Source organism: Leopardus geoffroyi, chromosome D2 (assembly GCF_018350155.1).
Source record: "Leopardus geoffroyi isolate Oge1 chromosome D2, O.geoffroyi_Oge1_pat1.0, whole genome shotgun sequence".
Classification (NCBI taxonomy): Eukaryota; Metazoa; Chordata; class Mammalia; order Carnivora; family Felidae; genus Leopardus; species Leopardus geoffroyi.
In genome coordinates, this window is record NC_059334.1 from 16416052 (window position 1) to 16439471 (window position 23420).

Sequence of the window (23420 nt, forward strand, 5' to 3'; positions counted from 1 at the left end):
GGAGAGGGAGACAGAATCCCCAGCAGGCTCCACAATGTCAGCGCCGAGCCCGATGTGGGGCTGGAACTCACGAACCACGAGCTCATGACCTGAACTGAAACCAAGAGTCTGACGCTTGACCGACTAAACCACCCAGGTGCCCCAAAGGCTTTTATTTTTAATACTAAAAAGGTATATCGTTATTTTCAAATATATTTAGATGAATTCGTTGTTTGGTTCACTACTGCTGCTTTGGACGTTTTTCAGTCCATTTGGACGCCCTTGTGATAGTCGCCATGGCTCTTAGTTGGATTTTCAAACGCACCAGACGCGCTACAGAGCTGCCTCCTTCCCTTCTTCCTCCCCCTGCTTTTGCGGTGCTTTCTTCCTCACATTTCTCACATTCTGAAAACTCTAAAAAGTGGGGGAAAGTGCAGAAAATCCTGAAACACACATAGAAGTGGCCCCTTCCTAGAGTAGTTGTTATTAGGTCCCATGTTTGGTTTTCGTTAAAAAAACAAAAACAGAAGAAATAAAACATTGGCAAGTAAAACTACAGATTCCTCTGTCTCCTCTTCCAGGCCGGTCACCTCCCTTCTTCCTAAAGCTAACCACTGTTTGGTGTCTTTCTAGCCCAGTTTTTATTCCTTTGCATCGCATACACATGAATCCTTGAACAAGATGAGCGTTGTGCTTTAAGCTTTCATATAAATGGTCTCATGCTGCTGGCAGTATTCTGCAGCTTGTTTAGTCGTTAAAGATCTACCCGTCTATCTCATCTCTTTCCGCAGCTTTTGATGATGATACTGTATTCCAGCAGATGAATTGCCACATTTATTCAGACAGTCCTCCCCTGATTCTGCAAGGAACATCTTTCCGTGTGTCTCACAGGCAGATATGCCGGGGTAACTCTGGCATATTCATAGACCTCGAGTGTGCTGGGTCAGAAATGATGCACGCTGTGAAATTGACGGAAAGCCTGTCAAATTTCTCTCCAAAGGCGTGGTCCGGGTCATGTCTTCGCCCACGGAATCTCGGCAAGATTCTGTCTACTGGGAGCAGGCTGTTAGGCCTCCGAAGTTTGTAGAAAAGCGAGAGAGAAAAACAAATGAGTTTGTTAAACTCCGAAGTTTCATGAAAGAGTGGCACAAAACACGAACAAGTTACTAATAGTACTGTTTCTTACAGAAACTTATGCCTGGATGCAGTGCCCATCGGGTTTGGAGTTCTACAAACGTTTGGCGCCCACGGCATTGCCTCCGACTTATCCACAACCGTGTCGCTAATGTCTGCCTTTCCATCCTTTCTCCTTTCAGGAAAAATCCTTTCTTTTCCATTCTCTATGTCCCCTGTAACATTTGCATGACCTAGTTCTTGCAACTATATACAGCAGTGACTATTTTAACTCCTGGCCACTCAGTGAAGTGGGCATAATAATATCTGGAGTGAACTGATAACTTTTTTGGCATATATGTCTACATGAATTAGATCCAGCCAGAGAGCTTATATTAAAGAGCATCTTCATAACAAGGGCCAGAAGCTTTTGATTTATGGATCTCTAGCTCTCTGTTTAATAGGTTTTTGTTTGGGGGGGAGGGGGCACCTAGGTGGCTCAGTTTGTTAAGCCTCTGACTTCTGCTCAGGTCATGATCTCACAGTTCATGGGTTCGAGCCCCATATTGGGCTCCGTGCTGACAGCTCAGAGCCTGGAGCCTGCTTCAGATTCTGTGTCTCCTTCTCTCTCTCTGTCTCTCCCCAGCTTGCTCTTTGTCTCTCTCTCTCTCTCTGCTTCTCTCTCTCTCTCTCAAAAATAAACATTTAAAAAATTTTAAAAGTAGTTTTCTTTTAATATCTTTACAAGTAGGGGGAGGTGACCAACTTCCCTGTTTTTCCTGGGACTGCAGTGGTTCCTAGGGCACAGGATTGCCAGTTTTAAAACTGTGGAAGTTTCAGGCAAATCAGAATGAGTTGATTACTCTATTCATATGATTGTAAATGCAATTAGAAAGTGTGCTCCCAAGGGGCGCCCGGGTGGCTCAGTCTGTTTAAATGTCCGACTTCAGCCCAGGTCATGACCTCGCAGTTTGTGAGTTTGAGCCCCGTGTCGGGCTCCGTGCTGACAGCTCGGAGCCCGGAGCCTGCTTCGGATTCTGCGTCTCCCACTCTCTCTGCCCCTCCCCCACTCACACTCTGTCTCTGCCTGTCTCTCTCTCGACAATAATTGAACATTAAAAAAAAAAATTAAAAAAAAAAAAAACAAATTGTGCTACCAAGCCCCAAGATAGCTCAACCAGGGGAGGATGGGAGAGAGTAGGTGGTTTTAAGGCTCTCATGGGGATGCTTAGCTGATGATCAGCAGTGGTCAGCAGTCTGGCTGTAAGGTCTAAAGTAAGATCAGAAAGCTCAGGGAATGATTAGTCAAGATGGAGAGGGAATGAGAGTCAAGACCAGACATGAGCCAGCTTCGCCCAAGGTATCAGCAAGAGTCCCAGCATCAAAGATGGCATGATATACGTCCACATCAAGGTTTCTCTTTTGCTCTTTCTTCTTTCTTTTTTCCCTTGCCTATGGACATGCTCTCAAACAACCGGAATGGGTAAACCACGTGGGCCAACATGGTAAAGGAAGACTGCTGGGCAAGGGAGATGGGCAAGGAAATGGGTTAAATGGGTGATGGGCATTAAGGAGGGCACTTGTGATGAGCACTGGGTGTTACATATAAGTAACGAATCGCTAAATTATACACGTGAAGCTAATCTCACACTCCTTGTTAAGTACCTAGAATTTAAAGAAAAACTTCAAAAGGGAAAAAAAAAAGGAAGATTGCTGGGCGATGATACAGCAAAGCTAGGTTGATGTGCTGTATTGTACTGATTCATCTCGGACGATGAGAACTTATTTCTTGTTTCCAGTTTTTCAAGATCTCGGACATATTGAGGTTAGGACAATCGAGGACTTTACCAACAATTGGTAATATCTTACATTTGCCTAACACTTTTAACTTCTCAAGGTGCTTTACATCTATTTTCTTCTAGTATTTGCTCTCTAGCTCCAGGAAGTAGCTCTTTTTTTGTAGATGGACAAAAAGAAGACACAGATGATGATAAACATTATCCAAAACTCAGGGATGCAAACTCAGCCTAGAATCTTCGTCTCCTAATTCCTCATGCTCTCCTAAATTGGACTGAGCTCCTGGTAGAAGGTACAGGAAATATTTTTTTATATCTAATATCTAATTTGATGGTTTCAAATGTTTAAACTTGCAGCATCATATTGTCAAATAAAATCTTATATGGGACTCAAATATGTAAGACTTTTAAAGTAGAAGTATCTCAGATTGGCATAGAGTGCCTGAAACTTCCTCCAGTTCTCCCCTTCTTCCCATAAACTTCTTCCAAACTCCTTGGAAGTCAGTTTGGAAACCACCAATGAGTTCCATTCCATTCATTTGCCAAATGAGGAAATAGCCGGAGAGAAGTCACTGGGATATGCCTCAGATTACCCAGCTGAGTACAGGAAGAATTGGCATGAAGTCCTGTGGCTCTGGATTCTAAGTTCATTAGCAAGTCTTTATCATTGCTTGAGTTTTTCATACTCTTCCATATCAAAACAGCTATCAGAAGCTGTGTTCTTGTTTAAATTCTTTTATTCTCCTGGTTTCATTTGTGTTTGGGTTTTTTGTTTGTTTGCTTGTTTGTTTGTAGAGCAAAGTTGAACATATAAATAAAGCAAATTATTTCACAGTCCACTCTTTTAGTTTGTTGGTAGAATTAATTTCAAGCATTAAGGCAATCGCATGGGTAAGTTACCGTAGATAATATAAAATACACTTGGCAATATGAGCCCATCAGTATTGACACATAGAACAGAGAAAAATTTTATCAAGGAAAACATCGCAGAGTGATGTCAGCAAAATGGGAGAGTAGGTGGTTCCAAGCGTGCATCCCTCCACAGAAACAGTGGAAAGCAAGCATAGCTGCCAGAACGAACTTGGACAGAACTCTGGAAAATAGTCAAAGTTTTTATTGAACCAAGTGAATGCTGAATAACAAAAAGGCAAGTTTAAATGGTAGGAAAGCTTTGTGGTATTTTTTTGGTCCTTGCTCTACCCTCTCCCCAGCTCAGTAAATGTTTCAAGCTTAAGATAGGATGTACGCTCGGAAAAGACATAAAGCAATCCTAAGCTTTCAACTTTAGTTGATATCTCTGCTCAGTGAACACAGAAAATGAAGACTGAGGCAGAGTTCTAAAAGCATATGGGTAAGTGTCAAAAGGGTGTATCAGCACACAGCCATCCATCTGCAAGACCAGGAGAGGTGGAATGGGAGTTTTGTCTTAATTTAATTTTTGTTTTGTTAAAGTTTTGATTTGGGTGTTGGTTTTGCTTTAGCTCCTGGTATTCAGGAAAATCTCCATAAAAACCCGAGCTGAACTCTAGCTAAAGGAACAGAATTTTGTGGGACCACACACAACAAAGAATATAGGCTTTGTAAAAACAGCTTGAAAGAATCACTAAAGAAACAAATGGCTATAGCCTCCAATAATCAAAAAGAGCAAATCCCGAGGAAGGGAGAGGTTCTGGATTCAAGGGTTACAATATCATATACTCAAATGTTCAGGTTTCAGCAAAAAATTATAAAGCATACAAAGAAACAGAAAAACCTAGCCCATTCACAAGAAAAAAAATTGGGGTGCCTGGGTGGCTTGGCCAGTTAAGTGTCTAACTCTTAGTTTCAGTTCAGGTCATGATCTCATGGTCTTGGGATCAAGCCCATGTCAGACAGCACACTGAGCAGGGAGCCTACTTGGGATTCTCTCTCTCTCTCTCTCTCTCTCTCTCTCTCTGCTCTTCCCACATTCATGCTCTCTCTCCCTCAAAATAAATAAGTAAACTTAAAAAAAATGAAAAACAAATTGACAGAAACAATCTTTGGGGAAGCACAATCATTGGACTTACTATACAAAGACTTTAAGTCAAGTGTCTTAATTATTTTCAAGGAGCTATAGAAAATCATGGACTAAGAACTAAAGGAAATCAGAAAAACAATATACAAACAAAATGAGGATATCAATAAAGGCATAGAAATTTTAAAAGGGAACTGACAAGTAAAATAAACTAGAGGTTTGTTTTTTAATTAGCGTTCTCTAGAAAAGGAGAGAGGCTGAGAAGTCTCACAATCTCCAGTGTACAAGTTGGAGAACGAGAAAAGCTGGTGGTACAGTTCAAGGCCTGAGAGCTAGAGAACAGAGAGTATAGATTCCAGGATTGAGAATTAGGGGCACCAAAGGGAGAAGAAATATTGCTGTACCAGCTCAACAGTCAAGGAAAAAGCAATTCAAACTTTCCCGCCTTTTTGTTCTATTCAGACTTTTAATAGATTAGATGATGCCAACCCACACTGGGAAGAATCATCTGCTTTATTCAGCTCATCAATTCAAATGCTAATGTCTTCCAGAAACACTGTCACAGATAGACCCAGAAATAATGTCTGAGTGGATATGTGGGCATATCTTGGCCCAGTCAAGATGACACATAAAATTAATGACCACAGATTTCAAGAACAAATTAGAGCAGACAGAAGAAAGATTTCAGTGAACTTAAAGCCAAGACAATTGAAATTATCCAGGGTAGCAATAGAAAGAAAAAAAATGGATAAGGAAAAGTGAGAAGAACATAAGGATCTACAGGACACCATCGATGCATTATAAGAGTCTCAAAAAGAAAAGAGAGAAAGGGGCAGAAAGAATATTTGAAGAAATAATGACTGAAACCTTGCCAAATTTGATAATAGACTGAATCTATGAACAAATACAAGAAGCTCAAGAAATTCTAAGATGAATAAACTCAAAGAGAACTCTATCAATATATGTTATGATCATACTGGAATCTATACACAAAGAGAGAATTTTGAGGCAAGAGAGAAGGGATCATCATCTACAAGGGACCCTCAATAAGGTCAGCTTATTGACAGCTGATTTCTCATCAGAAGCCCTGGAGGTCATAAGATATACTTAAAGTGCTGAAAGAAAAAAATAACCCTGTCAGTCAAGAACTTTATGTACAGAAAAACTACCTTTCAGAAATGAAGGAGATATTAGGGCATAGGCAGGAAACAAAAGATGAGAGAGTTTGTTACCAGTTTGTTACTTACTATGAGAAAGGCTAAAAGGATTTGTTCAGGTTTAAAGAAAAGACAATGGACAGTAACTCAAAACCATATGAAGAAATAAGTGCGTACTGTAAAAACTACTACATAGGTAAACATAAAAGCCAGTATTATTATATATTTTTTGAAACTCTACTTTTGATTTCCTACATAATTTAAAAGACAGTAGCATAAAACAGTTATAAATCTATGTTATTGGGCACACCATGTATAAAGATATAATTTATAGCAACAACAACGTAAGGGGAGATCATGGTACATAGGAATAGTTGTTACTGAGGCTGAGCCAGAATCAATTCAAACTAGATTGTTAGAAATTTAAGATGTTAAGCTTAATTACTATGATAGCCACTAAAATATATGCCTAAAAAATATACATAAAACTAAAAATGAAAAGGGATTCAAAATGGTACTCTACAAAAAAATTACCTAAACACAAGGGAGGCAATAATGGAGAAAATGAGGGACATAAAATATATAAGATATATAGAAAACAAATATCAAAAATGGCAAAAGTAAATTATACGTTATCAATAGCTACATTAAATGTAAATGGATTAAACTCCTCAAACGAAAGTCAGAGATTGGTAGAATGGACTTAAAAATAAAAATATGATTCAACTATGTTCTGTCTACAAAAGACTCATTTTAGATCCAAGACATGAAAAAGTTGAAAGTAAAAGAGTGGAAAAAAATATTTCATGCAAATAGCAACCAAAAGAGAACTGAAAAAGAAATTAATTTAAAAATTCCACTTATAATTGCATCAAAAAGAAGAAAATACAGAAGGATAGATTTAACCAAGGAAGTGAAAGACATACAGTGAAAACTAAAAAATACTGTTGAAATTTAAGAAAAGCTAAATAAATGGAAAGACATCCTATGTTCCTGGAAGACTTAATGTTTTTAAGATGTCAATATTACCCAAAGCAATCTATAGAGTCAATTCAATCCTATGATTGAATTGTGGTCATTTTTCACAGACACGTAAAAAACTGATCCCCAAATTCATATGGAATTGCAAGGGGGTTGGAACACTTAAAATAATTTTGAAAAAATGAAAAAATAACAAAGTTTGAGAACTTACATTTCCTGGTTTTCGAACTACTGCAAAGCTACAGTAATCAAAAAAAGTATGTCAGTGGCATAAGGATAGACATATAGATCAATTATGGGATCTATAAATAGATCCTATTAAATAGGGAGTAGAGTCTAGAAATAGGACTTAGAGTCCAGAAATAAACCCATCTATGACCATTTGATTTTCAACAAAGGTGCCAAAGCCATTCTACAGGGAAAGAACAGTCTCTTTAAAAAATGATGCTTGCACAACTGCTTATCCATGTGCAAGACAGTGGATTTGAACTTCTGCCTCAGGCCATATACAAATCTTTAGCTCAAAATGGATCAATGGCCTACATATAAAAACTAAAACCATAGAGCTCTCAGAAGACAGTGTGGATCTTTAAGTTGATTTGGCAATGGATTCTTAAGTTTGACAAAGCACAAGCGACAAAAGACTAGATAAATAGGACTTAATCAAAATAAAAAACTTTTTTGACATCAGGAAAGTGAAAAGACAACTTACAGAAGCAGAGAAAATACTCACAAATCACATACCTGATAGGAGTTTAATGTCCAGAATGTCTAAAGAGCTCCTACAACTCAACACAAAAATTGCTTCAAGTAGACTTTCCTCCAAAGAAGACACACAAATACACAGAAAAGGCTCAACATCATTAGTTGGACATGCAACTCAAAACCACAGTGAGGTACCACTTCACACCAACTAGGATGGCTGGAATAAATTTAAATAAAGAAACAAAGAAACAAACAAATAAATAATAAAATATAAATACACAAATATTAACATAGATAGATAGATAGGCATAGATAGATGGATAGATGATAGATAGATGAGAGACAGATGGATGACACAAAACCCTTGGTGGGAAGGAAGTGGAAAAATGAACACACTAATACATTGCTAATGGGAATGTAAAATAGTGCGGCTGCTATGGAAAACAGTCTAGAAGAAGAAATGAATAATTGTGTATTTACCTGGCTAATGGGAACAGTTTGGTGGTTTCTCCAAAAGTTAAACATAGAGTTACCATCTGACCCCACTATTCCACTCCTGCGTATACACCCATAAGATATGAAACTAGATACTCAAACAAGTACACTATTTGTACTTGCATTATCTATTTAGCCGATGAGGACATTATCTGGTTATTTGGAGAATATATTTTTCCTGATGTTATTTGGGACACTAGTTAATAATTTTGATTCACTAGATAACCATGATGGTAGCTAAATCTTGTCAGTAATCAAGCATTCCCATATGTACTGGGTTTTGCAGATATTTACAGTGATTTCATGGTGTTATTTAGAAAGCAGCTGCCCCATCACGTCTCCCATTTCCCTCATATTGTGTCACGTCTGGGTCAGGCACAGAGTAAGCATAATCTACTTTTTAAAATAATTACCCAAAACCAGGCACTTGCACTAACCACGCACCTTTTCATTTCTGGTGAAGTCTTTCTGGAATTTACCTATTTGTTTCCATCTTCTTGAATGTTCTCTCTAGACTTTATTGTATAAAAATATGTTTGCTACATATTATCAGCAGAGAGATTCCCTAACCTTATTGTAACTGGCTTAATACAAGGCAGAATGACCTATGTGGGGAGACCTTGACATGTAGAAGGATTCTTGTGTCTTTGGCATCTGGTCACCTCATTCTGAACCTGCTTTGCTGTGTATATTGAGTGTTGAGTTAATGCCATGGCGAGGCAAGGCATAAATTAAATCTTTTCAAATGGTAACTCTTCAATCCCTTTGTGAAACAACTGATCTTCTCTAATTGTCTCCCCATTAAATGTCATCATCAAATTCAAGATGGTGAATAAAATCCCTGGCCCAGTAAAGAAGATGCTAAGTCCAAATTGCATTATTTATGGAATGCAAGTATTACATCAGGAGTCAAAAGGATAAGAGTTTACTCAGGAGGTGGTGATGAATAAAAATGCTCAGCAAATTACCTGAGCTCATCAGCTTGGATTGGAATATCTCATAGTAGATAGTAGTCACAATAATGACCGAGTATTAAAGTCTTACAACATGCTGGGCCCTGGGCTAAACGATTTATTCCATATACTTGCATCTTATGAAGAAAGAAACAGAAAGGTTAAATTCTTTACTTTTTTGTGGCAGATCCAGGATTTGAACCCAGGTCAGTCTGGCTCCATTGTCTGAATGCTTAACTGTCCCCATGTTCCACAGCCTTTCAAACCATAACATTTCCAACAGCCCCCAGAGAGGTCAGGCATGAAATAGAATGAGATCTTCTCTTTAACCAATTTCAATTTCATTGAAGGAAAGATCATTAGGAACGAAAAGGGTACTTTGTGCAACTAGCTAGAACTTTTAAAATACCTCTGAGATTCCTCACCAAGCTCCTTACGAGGTATGGATAAAGTTAAAAACAAAATCTTTAACATACTATTAATTGAATCTCACATTTATCAAGGGTTTGACCTTGAAATGTCCATGGGCCTTATTTCCAGTCACTTTTGAACCATCACCTGCCAGTTTGGGATATATGGTCATATGATGTCTCAGTTGGTTGAAAGGAGAGAGGTCACTTTAGTTTAAGGTTTTACACGTAGCCAGAAGACATCTCACTCCCTGACCCAACTCAGGTAAACGACTTCATCATCAACATCCCACTGTAGCATTTCTTTTATGGAAGCCACTGAAAAGGGGGATTAGTTCCCAATTCAACTCCATTCTAATCCAATCCAATTCAGTAAACACTCACTGTGTTTGACATTCTGTGGGACACACACACAATAAGGAAAAGGTCTCTGCACTCAAAGAACTCACAGGCGAGGGTGCAAGACAATGAGTCTACATGAATTCCACCCCAGGAGACAGAGGCTGACACAGAGGCGGGATGCACAAAGGAAAGAGTGGTTGTTGATTCAACCAGGAAAAAAGGAGGGAATCCCAGAGAAAGCCCTCACTGAGCTGAGTTTTGTAGGATAAGTCAGACCTCATGGATGGATAAGGAGACAATGGCCCTCGGCAGGAATGGAAAGACGGATTGCCAAAACACAGCAGGTTGTTCAAGTAAGTAGTTCTGGAAAGGATCCTATTCACATGGTTTTAACCCATCCCTGTTCCCTTGACTTTGATCTACCCTCTACTGCATCAGGGTGTCCACCTACCCAGAGTCCCCTCCTGGCATAATTTACTCACAACCATTCACACCCAATCATGGTTCAGGGATGGACTGGTAAAGACCCAGGGCTCCCACTGTGGGGCTGGAGAGACAGAGAAAAGCTTTACATTCTATTTTTTTCTGACCGAGGCAAGACAAAAAGTCTTTCCCAGCAAGAGATTGTTATTATTCTTGGACCGTTCTCTATTTTTAAAATTTGGGCCAGAGCATGCCTTTTGCTTTGGAGTTGGGTAACTAAGATCATTCTACTTCCCAGACCACTTTATTTTTAAAATCTCCATCTGTATTGACTTTGAGCTTGAGCAGGATCTGTTTCTGAGATTATCTTGTCATGGTTCACAATGCTCTGGTGCCCTCTTGCTTTATATTGGTTGGCTTATAGGGTGTAGTGGTAGGTTTAAAAGCTACTTTTGAGGACTTTTCCTCGTTGTGGTTCTTGTCACTAAAACTCAGGACAAACGGGTAAAAAAAAGAAGCATCTTGGAGAGAAAGAAGAAAATGAATATTTTCCTCACTATGTTTAGTCTGATAGCAAATAAATATATTTGGCAGGGTGAGGGTTACGATGTACACAGAGACATCTCGGCCATCTGTCCAAAGCTCTTCGAACGTGGTTACATCACACTGCAATCGATGGCTGGTTTTTGCTCTAAATATTTGGCAGAGGAGGTGATATCCCCCTGGGATGTCACAGCCCATCCACAGCTTCCTGCCTCATTGCTGCTTACTGGTTCTCTATCAACAATTAGGATTAGTAGAGAACCCCAGGCTTTTGCTGGGTTAGTTTCCAACTCTGTAAGTTAAATTAGCAATTGAGGATGTCTCAAACTAGGAGCCTGCGTGGTTTTAAGGTTTCTTTTCTTAAGGTGGTGGGAAACAAATTCGACCTGAAAACAAAAATGCCCAAGGGAAAACTCAGAAGCATCTTCCCATGACAGCGAATATCCATCATTAAACTCAAGGGTTTACCCACCGAGGGCCTCCGTCAGTCTCCTCAGTTTGTTAACAATTAAAGGCCCTTTCCCTCCCACCTGCCTGGAAGAAGAAAGAGTCTGAGTTCTAATCGGATATAGGTTTACATCAAAGAGTTAAGACAGGAAGAGAGCCAGTCTCTCAGCTTTCCCCCCCTTGGAATTGAAGTCACTTTCTCTGTTCACCTCAGAGAGTCTCTGTGATGCTTGTCACTTTCTGTATAGTCTACTGGGCTAAACGCCTCCCCCCTCCCCCAACCCCCCAAACATGAAAGGAAAGCAAATGAGCCTGTAAGCACTCCCGGATAATCACCCATCCTGGCCTGACCTCCTAGCAGCACAGCTCATTTATCTGATCATCTTTATCTCTCCTTTTTTTTTTATTTTTAATGTTTTTTTATTTATTTTTGAGACAGAGATAGAACAAGCCGGGGAGGTACAAGACAGGGAGACACAAAATCCGAAGCAGGCTCCAGGCTCCGAGCTGTCAGCACAGAGCCCAACACAGGGCTCCAACCCATGGACTGTGAGATCGTGACCCGAACTGAAGCTGGACGCTCCACTGACTGAGCCAGCGAGGCGCCCCCATCTCTTTATTGACAACTGACCTAATCTGAAACATTTCCCTTAGGTGAACTTCCTTGTACTGAGTCAGTGAAAGGCGTGGGGCAGAATTTCAGCCCCTTCTGAAGCCCCACTGCCCAAATCATTAGGTGACCCCGCATATTCCCCGTTGCGTAGACACAGACACAGCCTGGCGTGGCGTTGTTAAAGTGTCTTTCCTTTCTCACCCCCCTGCTGGGTCTCAGGCTCTTTATCCACAGCTTTCTGCAGCAGGCCAGGGTGATTCTCAGCTAGGACCTGGGGTTGAAAACTGCTCGGATGGCCATGAGATAAAAGAGCAGGGTTCCCAGATGCCCCGCTTTCCACTCCACTCCTCCTGTTCCACCCCTCTAGGATCTCTCGCCAGCACCAGATTCCTCTGGTGATTGTCAGCGTCGCTGCATACGGGTGACCACAGTGAGCCACCGCCAGAGGTGCCGTTGTGAGAGGGGCAGTTGGGTGGCGATGCTGAAGAGTATTGGCGTTCTCCCCTCAGGAGGGGGAGGGTGTGGCACTGACCCCCCCACCCCCAAGGGGAGCAATCACTGCTGTGGGCCCGGTCCCCTTACTCAAGCTAAGTTGGAGCAAGCTAAGGACTGAGTCCAGTTCAGTCCTGGGGCTACATTATTTCTTTAGTTGCATTTCACACCGGATAGGTCTGAACTACGGGCATCATTCCTTCGGCCCATGTGGGGTCCGGATGTACATGGTCAAAAGGAATTTTTTCTTTCTAGAGACTTTGGGGGGATCGAAAACTGCTGCAGATTCCGGTGTGTTATTTACATGCACTCTTTAGCACTCCATGACCATGTGACAGGTGCCCTGGGATTTGCAAGTGGAGTCTGGGAAGGAGCTGATTCAAGTCACAGAGACAGACTGACAAAAATTGCAAGGGCCTGACAGAGGGTAGACAAAGAGAAGTAGGAAAGAACCGAGGGCTGAATTTGGTTAGACCCTTGGTTTGGTCACCTGTTTGTGTAATCTGCTCAAAGGGAAGGTGGGAAGAAAAATATCCTCTTGACTTGAGAGAACTCCATCACTCCATCTGCACAGCCATCCATCGGCTTCTCCGTGGACAATGGCTGCAACAGAAATGTAAGAGAGAAAAGCCTTACATTTTCTTAGAACTCCTACTTTCAGGCGGTCCTGTCTTCTTGTTTCTGTGGACTTTCATCTGCAGTCTCACTTACCATCTTCTGTTCCCCATCTTCACCTCAGGGCTCGTGGAAAGGCACAGAAGGCAAGGGCTGAGAATCAGAGGGACCATGGTACAGAGCTTCACTTTGTCACTTGCTACTCGCGTGCGTTGGGGGTTATTACTTAATCTTGACTGTTCTGAGTTTTCTCATCTGTAAAATGCGGGGGTAACAACGTGAGGGGGGACAACGATGGAACACTACTGTAATATGTGGTTCATTGTACGTAAAGGTCTTGAGCCTAGTGGTCGGAGCAAAGAGGTCACGTTCTTTTGCAACCTGCTTTTCTTTCAGTTTCTATATTATGAGCATCCTTTCCGTGTCCCTCTCTACAGATAAACCCCATTCTCACCCTTAATGACTGCACTATTTTCCATCCTCTGGTGTACCTAATATATTCAACAGGTGCCCCAAATCATATTAAGGTATGTTATGGTCGTTTTAAACATTTCTACCTGTATTTATTGTTTGGGCTCTAACTATATTGGAGAGAGGTCTGAGGTAGCCTCAACTCATTTGGAAACTTGACAATGATTCCTTGAGGTAGGTACCACGATCTCACTTAATAGATGTGGAAACTAAGGTTCAGTGAATAATTCCTTTGCTCAAAGCCACGGAGCTGCAAATGACCAAGCCAGATTCTAAGTCAGCATATGTATGATGCTCAAGCCCAGCCCACTGGGTTAACATTTTGCATGAACACTCATGAAATTCTGAACCCGGAAAATTATTTCTCATCATATAATCCATTCTCATCCCAAAGTTCTTCCTAAGTATGTAAGGATTCAGACCTTTTGTATCTTGCCCTCCTTTGCGTCTTGCCCTCTGGTGACCGGCCTAGGGCATAGCTCTCCTAAACCTCCCTGAGAGGGGGTTTTGGTGTACCAAGGCTCTATTAAAATCACAGATTTCCTTCCGTTCTCCCCACATTTGCACGTGCTGCACAGAGATTTGTCTAAAAGTAGTGCAGTCTGGCCATCTGCAGCAGAAACCAAGCATTCGACGCTCTATTTACAAGGAAAATACACTCCAACTTCATTAGCAGCCTGGCCTCTGAGGCCTTGACCCTGCAGTCTGGGAAGATGCATGTAGAATCGGGTGGGGATGGGGGGGCCTTACCAAACACACCGGCTCAGCTGGACCACTTCTTCCGTGGGTCCTCTCTAGGCGCTGCACCTGCGCGCTCCCCTGTCCAACCTCCCGGACCACCCACAAAGTGCCGTCAGATGAATTATTCCATCTGATGTCAGCCAAAACCATAGATGTGAAAACCGTGGCTAGATGACATCATAACTCGAAATGTGAGCAGGACAAGGTCAATTTTCATCCACGAAATGTCAAGCAACCAGCCTGACTGATTGTTTTTACTGACTTGACAGGATCGATAGGTTGTTAAGTCATCGTGTTGACACTGATTGAATCAATATCCTTTGAGTTGGAGGGAAGAAGGCAGAGAATAGCAGCCAACATTTAAGCAGGAAGCATTCGAGGTCTCATGTGTGTGCCCTCCTGCCTTAGATTCCCTTCTGACCTCCACCCTGCGAGGTGGGCACTCTTATTGTCCCCATATTCCACATGAGGAAACCGAGTTTAAGAAAAGTTATGCATCTTGCCCAAGGTCATCCAGGTTAGTGACCTGCCCAACTTTGAGCCTTGTGTGTAACTGTCAGACTCAACGGCTATCACTAATTGCTTGGAAAGCACTGCAGATCCCAGCACTTGGTGTCCCATGCCCCACCAGCCCTCCAGGTAAAGGGCGGAGAAGGAGTCAAAACCTTCACTGGGTTCTCTAGTGACAAACAGTCAGCGATGACTTCGTTAGACCACCTTTGCGGGGCTGGCATAGGGTTTTCTTGCATGACCTAGTGACAAGAGTATTCTGGAAGTCGCACACAAGCTACAGTGGCTTTATTTATTTGCATTTTCATGGTTCAGTGCTTTGAGGTTGGAGGTGGGGGATAGAAGACCTTAAGCCTTGAAATACTCACTCTGCTGGACGCCTCATGTGCACGGCTCTGCCTGATGTGGGTGTTTGTAGATAGTTATTTCCTCGCCTGTGTCAGAATCATTTGAGCCCCTGTACTTTGTACTTGAAAGGATCTTCAAAGGGTGACATCCTCTCAGAAGTCTGGACTTCACGCTTCCTTTTGCCTGCTTTCTGCAGTTGCTTAACAACATTGAGGGTTTGGGTGGATCATCTTTTCTCTGCCCCCACAGACTGTGGCCCAGCCTCTCTTGCAGACCCAGAGGGTCCTAGCACCTGCCCCTGGTCAAACTGTCCGCATGTCTAGTTGGCTTTAGCAGGAGAGAAAAGTGGTGTTGAATTTTCAAAACATTTAGGGGTGCCTGAGTAGCTCGGTCAGTTAAGTGACTGACTCTCGATTTCAGCTCACGTCATGATCTTGTGGTTTGTGAGTTCAAACCCCACATCAGGCTCTGCACTGTCACAGTGTGTAGCCTGACTGGAATTCTCTCTCTCTCTCTCTCTCTCTCTTCTGCTCCTGTGTGCTCTCTCTCAAAATAAATAAATAAACTTAAACATTTTTTTAAAGGGACAGTCCCCTGAAATCTGGGAGGACTGCCTGGAGGAAGTCTGCTTTTCTGTACTGCAGTTTTGGAGGGAAAGGCAACCTAGCCACCTTTGCCGGAAATACAGTGGGATAACCCTTGCCGTCGGCACCAGCACCGTGACCAGGAATAGTGAAGGGTGAGCCAGCTGCGGAGGGCGAGAAGACAGTGGATTGCAGTAGGAAAAGTCATAGACTAGGAGACAAAAGATTTGGATTTTAGTTGGTGCCCAGCAGTTCCTGTGTTAGCTAAATGCATTTGCAAAGCAAAATCAAAGAATGTTACAAGTTTGATAGTTGAAATCTCAAAACAACAACAACAACAACAAAAAAGAATCAGTTATCACAGGGAAAAAAATAAGAATTTTGTCTCACTTCTTCATGCTTGTTTTCTGGTTTTGCATTGCATTTTATTTGCATTCTGGGGACTTGAGTGCTGGTAGGTGGCATGCATACTTTTTGATGCCCAGGACATCTAGAGGTCATGTCACCCAGGCTTTATCTGGGAATGTGCCATTATCCATGTAACTCTGGGCAAGTCTGTCCATCTCTCCGAGGCTTGGTTTTCTTCTTTGTTGTTGAACAAGGTTTGGTGGGGGTCAGGGGGACAGGTGGAAGTCAGATAAATTTTCAACTTACAAAGTAGGGGACCCCAATTAATTTTGACTCCTGTATGCTTCCTCCAAGAAAGAAAGATTGCTGATACTCGCCTGGCTAAATGAAGAGCCGTATTCTAGAGGACTACATGGAAAAAATTTTCTTCTGGAATCAGTGAACCATCTTAACTTCAGACAGAGGCCGCTTCGTTGGAATTTGGATTCCACCAAAACATCAAAAGGGAACAGAATGGACCTAACCTTAGGAACTACTCCCAGACATCTGTTAACACCTGCTGTTGGAGATATGGGAATGACACTGAAATATTTCCAGTGACAACTTCCTTATGGGTTCAGGTCTAGAAAACAAAAGAACACTTGAAGACACAGACCCACAACTGAGTTTCTCAAGCACTTCTGTCCTTGTCAAGCAGTGACTCAGGGGACCTGGGTGTCCCAATCCCTCCTCCATCAAGACAGCTGATCTGAAACCATTCTCCAGAAGAACGTTCTCCTTCTCATGGGCTTTTATTCATATAAAAGATTATGGTGAAGATTGGTAAATCTTCATTCCTTTAAAATATAGCCTCTGGGGCGCCTGGGTGGCGCAGTCGGTTAAGCGCCCGACTTCAGCCAGGTCACGATCTCGTGGTCCGTGAGTTCGAGCCCCGCGTCAGGCTCTGGGCTGATGGCTCAGAGCCTGGAGCCTGTTTCCGATTCTGTGTCTCCCTCTCTCTCTGCCCCTCCCCCGTTCATGCTCTGTCTCTCTCTGTCTCAAAAATAAATAAGTGTTAAAAAAAAAAAATTTAAAATATAGCCTCTGAGGTGCCTGGAAGGCTGAGCCGGTTAAGCGTCCGACTCTTGATTTCGGCTCAAGTCATGATGTCATAGTTCATGAGATTGAGCCCCGAGTCGGGCTCTGGGCTGACAGCACAGTGCCTGCTTGAGATTCTCTCTCTTCCTCTCTCTCTGCCCCTCCCCTTACTCGTGCACATGCTTTCTCTCTCTCTCTCTCTCTCTCTCTCTCTCTCTCTCAAATAAATAAACAGTTCTGGTGTCTTGTACCCAAAAGACAGAAATTTATGCCAACCCTCTTCTGCCTTGATATTTAACCTTGGGGAAAAGTTACCCCACCTACCTACATTTGTCAAACTAGCCAGGGAGTCCCCACAGAGGTGAAGAACTCACAGAAAGAGTGCTCAGCAAATGTTGGCTCGCCTTTTATGATTATTTAAGAAGTTCACTGAAATGAGGTGAAGCTACAACAGTCGTGCTTGTCTCAAGCACACTCGTCTTGCTTGCCACCGCTGGTCTTAAAATGCCTTTCACGAAACATGTAGGCTCTTTCAGTTGCAATAAAAGCACGGGCCTTCTGGGCCTGCTGTCTTTGCTTCCTCTCTCCAAACTGAATGCTCTGTCTTCAGCCACTGCCTATTTACCTATTTCATACGTATACATCTGCTGGTAGCAGGGCACGATTACCTTCTTGATTCCAGACGTATGTCCTGTGCTTTTTCTGATTGTTTCAAAAACATACGCACCATGCGTGGCACACAGCCAACGCGGGAGGGGATGAAGACAGTGTTAGGAGCTGGTAATAACAGAGTGCCCTTGCAGAGCTCATGGTGAATAATCTGGTAAATTAGAACTTAGATGCCATGCCACATCGTTTAATAACGTTTCGTGTGTTTGATCTTCCCTTCCTCACTGGTTTCTAGGTTCCAGAAGGACCGTACAAGGGTAGGCATTTTTCATCCTGTCTTAGGTCCATCTTACGAAGCCTATTCTACACACACAGATGAACACAAGAACTAAGAAGAAAGCTCCTTATCCCAACTTCCTAGACTTACTATGGAAAATGCTCTTGTTACATCCTGGTAATTTAGAAAAGAGCTCTTTGAATTTTCCAGCTCACTGAAAGAATTCAATTGGCCTCTGCTTTCCAAGACAGATCAAAAGCCTGCTACCACCCATCCCCCCGCCTCCGCAGCTCCATACTCTGACAGCTGCCTTTCCTCCGGGTCCTGCTTTAGTCACAGCTCCGTTTGGAATAATTGCAGATGTGTCATGGCAAAATATCAAGTGAAGGAACTGGTGAAATGAGACAAGTCCCAAGTCATAGGACGTAAACACGTACGTGCCCACCATCTGTATGATGCACTTGGCATTTGTGGCAGCAGTCCGACCAAGGCATGGACCCTCTCCTGGAGCGAAGCCTTCACTACAAGGTCCCGGGCAGGAAGACTATGTCCTCTTTAGAACTGTCCCCTGCCCAAACAGTACTGTGGTAAGTAGAACAACTGATAACTGATGCCTCTTGATTATGGAAATACCTCCTCCTGGGCCAGTCCATTCTTTAGTTCGCATGGAACTGGGGGAAGCTGCCAAACTTGTTCAAGGTCACAAGGTAGGGCATGTGGGGACAAGGATCCATGCTCTTTCCAAAATCTTTTCTGCCCACCTCTTAGTAATCTTCTCTCACCTGCCAGGCATCCCCTAACGAGATTTATTAAGGGGACATAGAAGGAGGCGTGGTTCAGTGTATCGTCTAATGTCACACAGTAGGGGACCTAGTAACTGACCTAAATATACGTTGAAACATGATGTAGGATAAAGATAGCATTATAATTAATAGGTGAAGAATGAACTTTTCAGTAAAGGTGCTGTGACGATTGATTATCCATATGGACCGAAATAAATTTAGAATTCCTAACTCACACCATGCAATTCTAGACATGGTCAAGGCCAAATATGAAATATATAATTGCAACCTCTGAAGAAAAGAGACTGGGTTACAGAAGTGAGATATTCTGTCAATGGCCTTTTGGTTCTTTTCCAGGCGTGGTGGCGCAGATTCTGGAAAGGACGATACCCAGAGAACACTGCCAGGCTGCCTAACCGGCCACCTCAAGGAAAGCTGTAGACATTTCTGCTAAGGGCTGAATTTACTGGGGCCCCTCTTGACCTTGTTCCCTTGAAGTTTGGAGGAATCAGTGAGGGTGGATTGATTCCCTTGTAGTAGTCATCCTTTTGGGGTACAAGATCACTGCCACATCGCAAAGTTCTTCACGCTGATGGGGGTTTTTGCAAACCTGGTTTTCAATGTGTTCTTAGGTCTAAAACATAGAAATCAATGGGGGACCTCAATGCCCCTTGAGATGCTGGTAACAGTGGCTTGAAACCCTCAAGCCCTCATCAGACATTCCTCACGTTCTCCAGAGGCCTTGCTCTCGTGGCTACGTTAGACTCTGTTGCCTAGCACACGGCCTCCGCGAGGCACCTTTTCAACTCAGATCCGGACCCCAAGCTCCTGCTCAGTTTCTACAAGCCAGCCTTCTCTCTGACACACCCAGGGAAGCCAGATGTTGACTAGAGTAGCTGAGGTTTGGGGAAAAGGGAAGTTGGCCTCAGCACCAACACTTCAGACGGAAAAGTTCTCTGTGCCCTGGGCCACCCATCACTGCACAGATTCACCCCCGCTCACCCTGTCTCCAACCCCATCCATCTTGCAAGCTGCTCTTTCTATGTCTCCTTTTCTCCTCCATTCAGTGTCATTTATGCACGTATGTGTGTGTAGGTATGTGTGCATGTGTGTGTCTATATATGTGCATGTGTGTGTGTGTATAACAGAGGGGTTTTTTAGGGCAGTTTTAGGTTCATAGCAAAATTCAGCAGAAAGTACACAGTTACCCTATACCCCCTGCCCCCACACTTGCACAGCCTCCCCCACTATTAACACCCCCACCAGAGGGTATATTTCTTACAATGGATGAACCTACACTGACAGAGGATGAACCTACGCTGGATGAACCTACACCTTCAATGGATGAACCTACACTGACACATCTTTCTCATCCAAAGTCCAGATTTTACATTAGGTTTCACTCTTAGTGGTGTCTTCTAAGGGTTTTGACAAATAAATAAGGGCGTGTATCCACCACTGTAGTCCCTCCTACAAAACGGTTCCACTGCCCTAAACATCCTCTGTGTCCTGTCTGTTCATCCCTCCCTCCCCCCAAACCCGTGGCAACCACTGATCTTCTTACCGTCTCCATAGTCTTTTTCCCAGTGTCATGTAGTTGGAATCCTACAGTGTGGGGTGTTTTCAGACTGGCTTCTTTTACTTAGTCATAGGCATTTAAGTTTCCTCCTTGTCTTTTCATGGCTTGATAGCTCATTTCATTTCAACCCTGAATAATATTCCACTGTGTGGCTGTACCGCAGCTTATTTATCCATGCACCTACTGAGGGACATCTTTGTCCCTTTCAGAACCTCCAGGCTTTGTCAACTGTGAACCAAAGCTGCTTTAAACACCTTTGTTATTCAGTTCCTTATTAGTAGAAAAATATCAAGTAATTCCCCCCTTTCCTATGCACAGCCCCCATCCTTTGCCCTCTGGTGGTCTGGAGCCCACTGACATAGGTGTCCTCAGGGTCAAATCCACCCCCTGCCCACCTCATGTGGGATTTTCAATGAGTGCTCTTGAAAAAAAAACGCTCTCTACCCCACAGTGGATGCTCAAGTTGGTCATTCAGGTCTCTTGTCTCACTGGTTCACAGATAAAGTAGACTAATCCTTATAGTAGGTTCCTTATGCCCTACTTATCCATTAGGAAACTCAGAGAGCTTGAGGAAAAGCCATCACAACTAGAGGGTAGATTACACATCGTGCGGGGTTGGCACAGATACTCTGGGTGTTCTCTCTGCCCAGATGCCCTCAGACCCTTTTCACAGCTGCATGCCTCCAACCCCTGCTCCTGCCTGTGTTGCTGTCACCAGTAACACCCATCCCTTCGGAGGGTCCTGTTGGCACCGGGCAGCCTTGCCCTTCAGAGACCTGGAAGTGCCTGGGAATTTTATGCCTCCCCTCCCATCCCTCAGGGTGCCATTGACAGTAACTCTGTGGGGAGTACCTTGAAGAGTCTGCAAACTAAAAGGAGAAGAGAGCTGACTTAGCCTGGTAAGTGATGTCTATCAAAAGCCCAGAAAAACTTCATGGGGAACATTTGGACTTCACCCCTTTCTCACCACTTCTAACTTATCTTTGGAGATCTGACTGCTACAAGTAGAAAAGGAAGTGAGGGGCGCCTGGGTGGCTCAGTCGGTTAAGTGTCCAGCTTTGGCTCAGGTCGTGATCTTGCGGTCTGTGAGTTCAAGCCCTGCATCAGGCTCTGTGCTGACAGCTCAGAGCCTGGAGCCTGTTTCAGATTCTGTGTCTCCCTCTCTCTCTGCCCCTCCCCTACTCATGCTCTGTCTCTCTTGCTCTCAAAAATAAATAAAATATTAAGAAAATTAAAAAGAAAACGAAGTGAAATAGGTAAGAATTAGAAATAAAGAGAAAAATACTGTCCTTATTTTCAGGTGCAATGTCTGCATATGTAATCTAAAGAAACAGGAGACAATTTATGGGAGTTAATATGAGAGTCCAGTAACATGGTTAGGTACAAATAGTCCTAAGTCACACAGTGGGGAGCCCAGAAATTGATCTATACATACACTGAAACTGACGTAAGAGAAAGGTAACACTGCAACTTTTAGGCAAAGAATGAGTTTTTCAAAAAAGGTGCTGTGACCAATACGATCACAGCGGACTAAAATGAATTTAGAGTTCTTATCTCAGATATTAAAGACTAAGTATAAAATATATAACTTTAACATGTTGAAGAAAACATAAAGGAACATTTTTGTCACTTCTGAGTAAGGAAGTGTGTCTTAAAACAAATTTTTTAAAAAATGAGATAGATATTTGATCACCTTAAAGAGTTTAAATTTATGAATATTAAACACTCTCATCATTAAAATAAAAATGTAAGCCAAGGAGCACCTGGCTGGCTCAGTCAGTTAGGCGTCCAACTCTTGATTTCAGCTCAAGCCATGATCTCAGGGTCGTCAGATGGAGCCCCTGCACTGGGCCCCATGCTGGGTGTGGAACCTGCTTGGGACTGTCTCTCTCCCTCTCCCTCTGCCCATCTCGCAGCTATCTCTCTCTCTCTCTCTCTCTCAAAAATAAATAAATAAATAAATAAATAAATAAATAAATAAATAAAAGTGTTAGGAGATATTGCAAAGAATTAGTAGTTAAGACATATACATGTAGGTATATATATACACACATATATAACTTAAGATATATATATATATACACACACACACACATAAAATTCAAGCTATATAAAGTACGTAAGTATTTAAGACATATAAAATTAGTTTAAGATTCATGTATAAATTTGTATGCATAATAAGAAATGAACAAACTATTTTTTTAAAAAAAGTATAAAACAAATACTTCCCAGAGGAGGGAGCCTGAATGCCAATGAGGATGTAGAAAAATAAGAATTCTCATGCACATAGACCAATAAATTGGTACGATGCTCCTTTGGAGAGTAATTTGGCATTACTCTAGTGCATATATCTAGTGTGTTATTCTGGGTTCTCCAGAGAAACAGAACCAATATGATACATATATATATATGGAGAGAGGGAGAAGGAGAGAGAGAGAAAGGGAGAGAGGGAGAGGGAGAGAGAGGGAGAGAGACAGAGACTTATCATAAAGAATTGGCTCATGTGATTATGGAGGCTGAGAGGCCCAGATCAGCAGTTGACAAGGTGGGGACCCAGGAGAGCAATGGTAAAGCTCCAGTTCAAGTCTGAAGGCCTTCAAATCAGGAAAACCGATGGTGTAAGTTTCCATCAGAAGGTAGACGATCCATATCTCAGCTTGAGGATGCAGAGAGATTTCTTCCTTAGCCAGCCTTTTGTTCTCGCAAGGCCTTCAGTGGATTGATTGGGTGAGATCCACCCACACTGAAGAGGACGAACTGCTTCACTCTGTCTAGTAATTTAAATGTTAATCTCATCCAGAAACATCCTCACAGACATACCCAGAATAACGTATCACCAAACATCTGAACACCCTGTGGCACAATCAGGTTGACACTCACAAAATTAACCATCACAAGTCAACCCCTTGTCTATTTGGTACCATACTTAATCTCCAAATAAATACAGTGACAAAGTCATAATTCCACCCCACGTGGCACCACTCTATATACAACTGGAATACACTAACCCTGTTCCCAGAAGGGGAAACAAAGT

The 23420-nt window shown here is 42.6% G+C and overlaps 1 long non-coding RNA gene across 1 annotated transcript; it reads right to left on the bottom strand.

The window, feature by feature from the left end:
* Positions 1 to 124: 124 nt before the first annotated feature.
* LOC123576468 lies at positions 125 to 15574 on the bottom strand. Its single transcript, XR_006701417.1, has 3 exons — positions 13157 to 15574; positions 12936 to 13048; positions 125 to 1051 (listed from the first exon to the last, which is right to left on the bottom strand). It is a non-coding gene; the product is annotated as an uncharacterized LOC123576468 (long non-coding RNA).
* Positions 15575 to 23420: the final 7846 nt, after the last annotated feature.